The 10,046-nt window shown below is 45.8% G+C and overlaps 1 pseudogene; it reads left to right on the forward strand.

The window, feature by feature from the left end:
* The first annotated feature begins 8,980 nt into the window (after positions 1-8,980).
* Positions 8,981-9,891, forward strand: LOC116558207 (annotated as a pseudogene).
* The last annotated feature ends 155 nt before the right edge of the window (positions 9,892-10,046 follow it).

The following is a 10,046-nucleotide window of genomic DNA, read 5'->3' on the forward strand; positions in this document are numbered from 1 at the left end:
TTATACAACTCTTGGAGGTAAACAGCAATTTTACCTCTGGGTATGAAAGCAGGGTCTCAAAGAGATTTTGTACACCCATGTATATAGGAGCATTAGTCACAATAGCCAAAATGTGAACATAAGCCAGGTGTCCACTGACAGATGAATCAACAAAATGTGCTAGATACGCACACAATGTAAAGAAAGGAAATGCCAATGCATGGTACCAAATGGATGGGCGGTGATAACTTTATGCTAAGGGAAATATGCTAGCCACAAGAAAAAAACAAATGCTGCACAGTTCCGTTTATATGAGGTACCTAGAGTAGTCAAATTCATGGAAACAGACAGTAGAATGGTAGTTGCCAACGACTGGGGGGCGGGGTAGGGGCAAAGAGACAAATGTAAGTACAAACAAATGGTTGAGTGTTAGAACTGGGAGAACGACGCAAGTTCTGTCTAGTTTTGGAGGCTTGGGGGAATGGAATGTGAGATTGATCTTGTGATGGATGAGATCGGGAAGCCACTCATGCCAGTTCCTGCTCTGCCTCCACAGGTCATACCTGGCTCAGCCACAACCATCAGAGTTTATCATCAGTCACTTGTCTCACAGCAATGGAAACATAGCCCTTTGGGAGAATCGTGTCCAGCAAGTACATTCTAAGACTGATTTTCAATCATTTACACCACCCTTTTCCTTATAATACACCATATGCAAAAATGAACTCAAAATTGGTCAAGAACATTCCTTTTCCATGTTCATCCAGTCTTCTGTTTCCCGCAGTTTCTGGTTCTTCTTTTCAACAGGTACTTACTGATCCTTTGCCAAATCCAAAGTCATGAAGCTTTAACCCCATGTTTTCTCCTAAGAGCTTTATAGTTTAAGTCTTGATCCATTTTCAATTAACTTTTATATATGGTGTCAGATAAGAGTCCAGCTTTATTCTTTTGTATGTAGCTATCCAGTTGCCATTTGTTGAAAAGATGATTCTTCCCACTGAATGGTCTTGGTACCCTTGTCAAAAAATAACTGACCATAAAGGTATGGTTTATTTCTAGACTCTCTTTTCCATTAATCTATATCTGTCCTTTTGCCATCGCCACACTGCCTCGTCGTAGTGAGTTTTGAAATCCGGACATAAGAATCTTCCTTTTTTGTTTTTCTTATCCAGAATTACTTTGTTTATACTGGGTGTCTTGCAATTCCATATGAATTTGAGGATCAGCTTGCCAATTTCCCTTTCAAGAGAGCATCAGCTCTGTTAATACAGGGAGGAACAGGTAGTGGACAGGGCCCTAGAACTCTCAAAAATTATATGCCCTTTGTCTTCAGTTACTAGGGTAGGTAGGGAAGGGCCATTAGGTGGGGGCAGGACTAAGAATGGCTGAGCTCAGACTCTCCTTGGGCAGGTCTTGCTGCAGCTGTTGTCAGGAATGAAGGTGTGGTTCCCAGATCAATAGAGTTATGCTCCTAGGAGGATTATGGCTGCCTGTACTGTGTTATGCAGGTTATCAGGGAAGTGCGGGAAAGCTGGCAGTCACAGGACTCACCCAGCTCCCACGCAACCCAAAAAGCTGGTCTCACTTCCACTGCATCCCCGCAACAGTGCTCAGTCTGTTTCCAGGCAATGGGTGAGCGAGGATGAGAACTTGCCCGAGGCTACCTGCCTCCCAGCTGAGAAAGGAAGCAGGGCTTTCATGCTTCCCCAGTCTGTGGAGTCTGCACACCAGATTCATGCCCTCCCCTGAGCTCTGGCCAGGAAACTTCTAAATCAGTTCAAATTGCTAAAAAGTTCAGCCGGAGGTTTCCTTCTCCCTCTAGCCTTTTCCCAGTGCTCCTGGTGGCCATCCTTGGGGACCCCGGTGAGGTAAGGCAGTAATGGCTTGCTAGGGCACCCAGCAAGGCCACAAGTCTTTTCCCACTGTTTCCTCTAGCCCCTACTTGGCTCTCTAAATTGACTCAGCTCCAGGTAAGGTCAGAATCTTCTCTGTGATCTAGACCTTCAGCTTACCCAGTGAAGGTGTGTTATGTGGGGGGCAGACAATTCCCCTTTCCCACTTGCACAATTTGGGGGCTCACAGTATCTGGGGTGTCTACCAGGTCCTGCAGACGCAATCTGCTTCCTTCAGAGGGTTTGTGGGTTTTCTCGGTTTTCCTGATTTATTCCTGCAGTTATTTTGGAGCATAAGTTCACAATGTGAACCTCCACAGGCTGCTCTGAGTGAGAGGTGCAATCTAGTCCTGCCTCCCATCTATCATGATCCCATCAGCAGCTCTCATGGAATTTGAATTTTGTGTGTAGCTTGTATTATATTTCTGCCAGCAGTGCCAGTCAAAGGTGTGTAATAGATGTAGAATTGATGACAAGACCAAGCCGGAAAGAGAGGATTTCCCTGTCTGGAGTCTACCGATGGCCAAAAGAGTATCCCGGCCACCGCCACCAGCCTCTGGGACCTCTGTGGCAATTCATTCACTGGCTTTTCTCTCCCATCCCAGGATCTCATCAATCAGAACATACTGGAAATTCTAACCAGTGCATAAAGGGTGTGGATTACACCAGTGCTCTCAAAAATTTCTCTTCTTGCTACCCATGCGGGTTTTGTAAATCAGGTACAAAATGTGTGGACCCTTTGCCCAGAGGTGCAGGCCAAAGTGATGAGGTGGGAGTTGTAGCCGATGTGAGTCAGGGAACCAAGTTCCAGCCCAACTTGGTCTTCATCATACCCTGTTTCATAATTATGTCTTAGGTCAATAAAATAAAGCAGAAAAAAATTATTTTTATAATGCCTGGCACCTGGTAGGGAAATCTTTTAAACTATTGGCTTCAAGGGGAGGTGAGGGCATCATTACAGCACAGAGGAGTGTCTGAGTTGAAAGGGCTGGTTTTCAGCAGTGGCACAGGTCTGCTCCATGGCCAGGTGCTCTGCCCCATGGGCTCTGTGCTTCTGGCAGGTTCTTGGCCTCACTCAGCCTTCAGATTCTAAGGCCCCTTTCTCTCCAGCAGGCCCCAGCTTTTGGGAAATCACCTAAGGGCTCCTTTCCTTGCAGAGTGTCTCATATGATACCCTATGCCTCCCTTGGAACTGACCATGGAATCTAAATGATGCTTGTCCCCTAATCTGATGTAACAAATAATGAATCATGATCCTTTGGGGTTGTTTTCTGAGACAGAGTCTTGCTCTTTTACCAGGCTGGAGTACAGTGCCGTGATCTTGACTCACTGCAACCTCCGCCTCCCGGGTTCAAGTGGTCCACCTGCCTCAGCCTCCCAAGTAACTGGGATACAGGCGTGTGCCACCATATCCAGCTAATTTTTGTATTTTTAGTAGAGACGGAGTTTCACCATGATAACCAGGATGGTCTCCATCTCTGGACCTTGTGAACTTCCCGCCTCAGCCTCCCAAAGTGCTGGGATTACAAGCATGAGCCACTACGCCCAGCCTGCCAATTTTAACAATAATAATTCTTCCAATCCATGTGCGCATGGAATGTCTTTCCATTTGTTTGTACCATTTATGATTTCTTTTAGCAGTGTTTTATAATTCTCCTTGTAGCAATATTTCACCTCCTTGGTTAGAAGCATTTGTAGGTGTTTTTGGATGTGTTGGTGTAGGGGCTACTGTAAATGGAACTGTGTTCATGATTTGGCTCTCAGCCTGGATGTTATTTGTATATAGATATGCTACTTATTTTTGTCCACTAATTTGCATCCTGAAACATTGCTGAAGTCATTTATCAGTTCCAGGAGCCTTTTGGTGGAGTCTTTAGGGTTTTCAAGGTATAGAATCATGTAATCCATGAAGAGATAGATTGACTTCTTCATTTTCTATTTGGATGCCTTTTACTTTTTTCTCCCGACTGACTGCTCTGGCTAGGACTTCCAGTACTATGTTGAATAGGAGTGTTCAGAGTGAGCATCCTTGTCTTTTTCCAGTTCTCAAGCGGAATCTTCCAGCTTTTGCCCATTCAGTATGATGCTGACTGTGGGTTTGTCATAGATGGTTCTTCTTATTTTAAGGCAGGTTACAATGGAAACCTTCTAATGTGTTTTAATATCCAAGGGAGCAAACACCTCTTCTGTACTGTTTCAAAATTTATTATTTTACCCAGATAAAATTTAAAATTATAAAATTTCCTCCATCCTCCTACCAAAAACAAAACCAGTGACATTTTTATCAATTACCTTAAAATTAAAATTAATCTAGGCATAATTGATACAATATTTACTTATTAAAGATAGCATTTGAAGTATCTAGGCATAACTGAGTTGTCCTTTGTGTTCTTCTTCAGATAACGTTATTCCTGTCTTTTCTCATGACCATTAGTACTTTATGTATTTTGTAACCATTATGAGTTGGATAGCCCTGTAATTCTATTAGAAACTTATTCCATCTGGTATGTTTTTAACATTCCTCCAGATATAGATTTCTATTTCAATATCATAGTTTCATTATTAGGGATTTTAAATGACATTGAAAATGATTATTGTGTCTGCCCCCTTCCAAGAGTCTTGCCTCATTTTTGTTTTCTATCTTGTTTCCTAGGCCAGATCTTTCAGAACAATGTTCAGCTGTGCTTGGGAAGGCAGGTGTTTGGGTCCTGATTTGATTTCTGAGGAAGGCCTCCAACATGCCACCCTTAGGAATAGTGATCACTTTGGTTTCATACAGAAATTCTCCTCATCAGGACTGCAGCCTCCTGTTCTGAAATGCTTTGAAAAAAATCAGAATTGGTGTTTAATTTTACCATATGTCTTTCCAGCCTCTATAGAGACATGTTTTATTTACAGTATAAATGACCAAAGAACATTTGCAGTCTTGGAATAAATCATTTTGTTAGATTTTCTTGTATGCCCTCATATATAGTCTTCTGTTGAGATTTCTGCTGCTGGTAAAAATCTTGTAAGGAACTGACTGTTTCTTGTCAGGTGGGTGGAAATTGGTTAGATGGGGCAGAAGGGGACTTTCTGGGATTGTGGGAATGTTCTACATCTTGATCAGGGGATGATTAGACTGGCGTATACAGTAGTCAAAGCTGGGCAAAGCTTAGAGAGTGAGCATTTGCTGCATGTCACTTATGTCTCAATGAGCCAACAACACATAGAGCCCGAGAGCTGTGCAGAACCAGAGGGTTTCCTCCATCTCCATGAAGGCTGAGAGGGGAAGTGCTGCAGGTGTCAGGGCTGGCTGGTCAGGGTCAGTAGTGGACTGCAGGACTCCTGACTGATCACAGCCTTCCCAACTGTGTGTTACAGGGACAGTCAGAAGCTTAAGGGTGTCAGAGGAGGAGGCTGCAGGTTCCAGTGAATCATGCTGACCCCACAGAGCGTAAGTGTTTTGTGCCTGGAGACATAGTAGGAGGGCAGGGAATAGGGACAATATCCTAACTACTGTCCCCATAGCTGAGGGGGATCTTCTGGAGAAGAGGGGGTCCTATGTCAATCCCGAGCTGATTGTCCCTGGAGCATCAAGACCCTCAATCTCCTCTTCTCTACTCTCAATCAACACCTTGCTGGAGGCCTCAGAAATACTGGAAGGAGGACATGCAAAGGAAAGATTCAGGACCAACTGGTAGGCCCCAAAAAGCTTCTCTATGAAGAAGGTGATGCAGACTCTGCTATGTCCTGCCTATGAATCTCTTCAGGAAACCAGAGCTTCCCTCATTTACCTTTTCTCCTACGAAGGGAAGCAGACTGGAAGAAACAGTCCAGTATTTGACCCATGCCTCAACAAACCCTATTGGATAGTTCCAATATGGTGCAGCTTACCAAAGGTCCTACAACTTTGTCAGTGTACTTTGAGTACCTGTGATGAAATACGGCATGTGATAAGCAAACTGTGGAAATTTGTATCAGATTTTTGGTGGCATATAGTTATATAATTGTGTACTGTGTGGCTTTAGAACGTCATTCTTTTGAGTTCTTCATCATGAGTGAAGTCTTTTTTCTCTTTCTTATATTGTAAGCTCCATCTCTGCTGTATGTGCATTTAACTACATCTAACTACAGATGGTTCACAGCCACAATGGTTTGACTTACAGTTTTTTAACTTTAGATTTGGTGTATCTGGGTACTACCTGCATTTTAAATTTGAAAAATTTGGATGTACAATGAGATTATCAGGACATAGCCCATGCAAAGTCATGAGCATGCAGACTTACCAGGATTTGACTTAGATTTTTCAGCTTTAAGACAGGATTATTAAGGTTTACCCCTTAATAATAAGACATCTTTCTGTCTTCCTATTTTTGTATATGATGATGTGAGCATGGAAAAACTCTAGGAAATACACTTAGTAGGCTGTTTATATGTGTTGCCTAAATGCCACTTGGCAATCAAAAATGACTAGAAATATAACTAGCAATAGGAGAAGAAATCCTCCCTCTCTGCGAAAGGAAATGACTGTGTTCCAGTTCTCCCTCCTACGCCCTGTGACTGGACCAGGTTTTGATGACTGGCAACTTCTCAAGGGTCGGTCTGTCTTAGTTGATGATTTTAGAGGTATATAGATGTCTATACTTCTGGCCTGGTGCAGAGTCGATGCCTGGCATTTGTTATCAGGGGTGCACTGTCTGGTCACCCTTTCTGAGGCCAACAACACCTCTTCTACCTTGGACAGCTAGTTCTGTAGAATCTCCAGGACAGGGCTCTGGATGAGTGTATTTGTTCTCACCCTACAGTCACATCTGTTGACAAAGTATTTGAAAACCCAGAGCTCTGAAATTCGTCTTATTAATATCCCATAACCTAACCTCCCCTCCATAATTTCTGTTCTTCCAGAATGTCTTCCCAGCATACACTACAAATGCATAGAAAATACAGAAACCAAGGCCGGGTGTGGTGGCTCATGCCTGTAATCTCAGCAGTTTGGGAGACTGAGGTGGAAGGATCACTGGAGCCCACGAGTTCAAGACTAGCCTGGGCAAAATGGCTAGATCCCATCTTTATAAAATTTTTTTAAAAAAAATTTAGCCAGATGTGATGGCAAATGCTTATAGTCCCAGCGACTCAGGAGGCCTCAGTCCAGGAGGCTGAGGTTGCAGTGAGTGTGTTCATGCCACTGCACTCCAGCCTGGGTGACACAGCAAGACCCTGTCTCAAATAACAAAAATAAAAATAATATACAAAAATGAATGGACTCACAGTCTTCACAGTTTTTTAAGTTCTTGATTTTTAAATTTTACAATAGATCTTGAATAATATTTCATTTTTGTCCCTGGAATTCTCCATCCCTCTTTAACTGTTGTACAGATTTCCTCAATGCCGGGGTGAGCTGAGAACTAAAAAATGTGCGTAGCAAAGACTGTAGTAGGGTAGCCAGGTGCAGTGGCTCACGCCATAATTCCAGCACTTTGGGAGGCGGAGGCAGGCAGATCACAAGGTCAAGAGATCAAGGCCATCTTGGCCAACATGGAGAAACCCTGTCTCTACTAAAAATACAAAAATTAGCTGGGTGTGGTGATGCATGTAAGGCAGGTTGCCTCGTGGGAGCTCGGACATGCCCATCCCTCTCCACACCTGAAATTAAGTCACCAGAATCTGCACTCAGCATCTAGCTTCCCCACACCCACCTCTGCACTCAACACTAAACTCTGCACCCGGCACCTGGCCCCCCCTTTGGAAATCCCCTCTGCACTCAGCACCAGGATGTGCACTCGACACTAAACTCTGCACTCGGCACCTAGCCAGCTGTTGGAAAACCCCACCAAAATTTAAAAGCAGCCCGGCCAAGACCTGCCCAATAGCATATTGCCCCGTCCAGCCCACTCACCGGAAATCCCTCCTACCTACTTATAGCAGCTTGCCACGACCACATCCTGTTTCTCCACAGCCAATCAGAGCACCTTCCCTCCCTATATAACCCCAAGCCTTAGAGGAGTCAGGCTGACTTCCCTGGCCTCTTTACCCGGGACCACAGAACCTCGCCTGGGAGCCAAATAAATTGGCGTCCAATTGTTCTCACGCAGGCCTCAGTTTCCTCATTTTAAAATCGGCAACAGACCTCACAGAGAATAAACCTTACAGTGCACACCTGTACTCAGGAGGCTGAGGCTGGAGAATCGCTTGAATCTAGGAGTCGGAGGTTGCAGTGAGTCAAGATATACCACTGCCCTCCAGCCTGGCAACACAGCAAGACTCCAACTCAAAACAAACAACTGTAGTGGGAAGTTTGGTGGAGGGTTCTAGAAAGGAAGAGCTGTTATTCTAACTGTGTAGTGTGGGGCCCCATCTCCCCGCCTCTGTTCTGGATGGCAGAAGTGGCCCAGGGAGGGCAAAGATATTTTGGATATAACCCCAAAAGCACAGACAGACAAATAGGATTACATCAAACTAAAATGCTTATGAAAAATAAAGGAAACAATCAACAGAGTGAACAGATAACTTACAGAATGGGAGAAAATATTTTGGAACTGTACATCAGATGAGGATCTAATATTGAAAACATAGACATACCTTAAAGATACTGCAGGTTAGCTTCCAGACCACCACAATAAAGTGAGTCACACAATTTTTTTGTTTGTTTTCCAGTGCATATAAATGTAATGGGTACAAGGCTGGGCACAATGGCTCATGCCTGTAGTCCCAGCACTTTGGGAGGCCGAGGCAGGGGAATCACTGGAGCTCAGGAGTTCCAGATCGGCTTGGACAACATGACAACACCCGTTTCTACACAACACACAAAAGTTAGCAGGGCATGGTGGCTTGTGGACCTGTGGTCCCAACTTCTTAAAAAGCTGAGGCAGGAGGATCGTTTGAGCCCTGGAGGCAGAGGTTGCAGGGAGCCAAGATTGCACCATTATCATCCGGCCTGAGCAACAGAACAAGCACCCATCTCAGACTCAAAACAAAACGAAAACAACGTGTAAAACAAAAAGTTATGGGTATCCTATACTGTAGTCTGTTAAGTTTGCAATAGCATTGTCTTTTAAAAACAATATATGGTGATGGATCACGCGCCTGACCAGCCCCGCGCAGCCTTCCCTCTGGCCTACCTGACCGCGATGCGTCTCTCCTTCTCCAAGCCTCGTGGCCTGCAGCAGTCCTCCAGCTTTGGCTCAGTGGACTCGCTCTCCCAAAGCAGCTGCCCAGGGCCGACCCACACCCCCAGGCCTACCGGTGTCTCCCCGGGAGCCTCCTTGTCCGGGGCCAGATATCCGGCACCCAGGAGCCCCTCAGGCCGTCAGCACCGAGGAAACTAGGTCCTCAAATCTGCCTGCTCCGGAGAGGACTGTGGCTTCCTTCCCCACGAAGCACATCAGCGCCCTGGAACGCGACTTCCGGCACCACCGGTACCGGGGCCTTCTGGACCGGAAGAGGCTGGCCAGGGAGATGCCGCTCTCAGAGGTCCAGATAAAAACCTGGTTTCAAAATCGCCGGATGGAACACAAACGGCAAATGCAGGACTCCCAGCTGAACAGCCCCTTCTCAGGGTCTCTCCATGTGCGCTGGACTTTACACTCACCATCTTCTGGCCTTGCCAATGGCCTGCAGCTGCTGTGTCCTTGGGCACCCCTGCCGGGGCCCCAGGCTCTGATGCTGCCCTCTGGCGCCTTGTGGGGTCTCTGCCAAGTGGAACAAGAGGCCTTAGCCTCTGCGTGGGCTTTCTGCTGCGGGCAGCCTCTGGTGTACCACCTCCCCAAGCCCAGGAAGTGGCGTGCAGACCCTGGGACCAGCCCTGTCCATGGGGCCCTGGGGCCTGTGTGCTCTACCAAAGACAGGTGATTCATTTTGTGGAAGCGACTCTGACTCCTTGCTTCCCACCCACGTGGTCTGTGCAGACAGGATCTGGCGTTTCCCTGCAGGACTCAGCTGTTCTTCCTACATGCGGGAACCTCCCCCAACCCACCCTCCACCAGGCAGGCCAAGCCTGAAGGCAGACAGGGGGACAAGTAAGGAGTCCCAGCAGGAATGAAGCCCTGGCCTCCTGTCACTCAAAGCTGTTTCACAGGAGGAGGGAAGGATGGAAATAAACAAACGCCGCACCTCTTTTTATATAAGGTTTCATGTTTATTTTGGACAAAATTTATGAACATATGAGCTTTGCATATATAACCAGGCGTTATGTGC

Source organism: Sapajus apella, unplaced genomic scaffold (assembly GCF_009761245.1).
Source record: "Sapajus apella isolate SASKATOON/1434 unplaced genomic scaffold, GSC_monkey_1.0 scaffold21, whole genome shotgun sequence".
NCBI classification, from domain to species: Eukaryota; Metazoa; Chordata; class Mammalia; order Primates; family Cebidae; genus Sapajus; species Sapajus apella.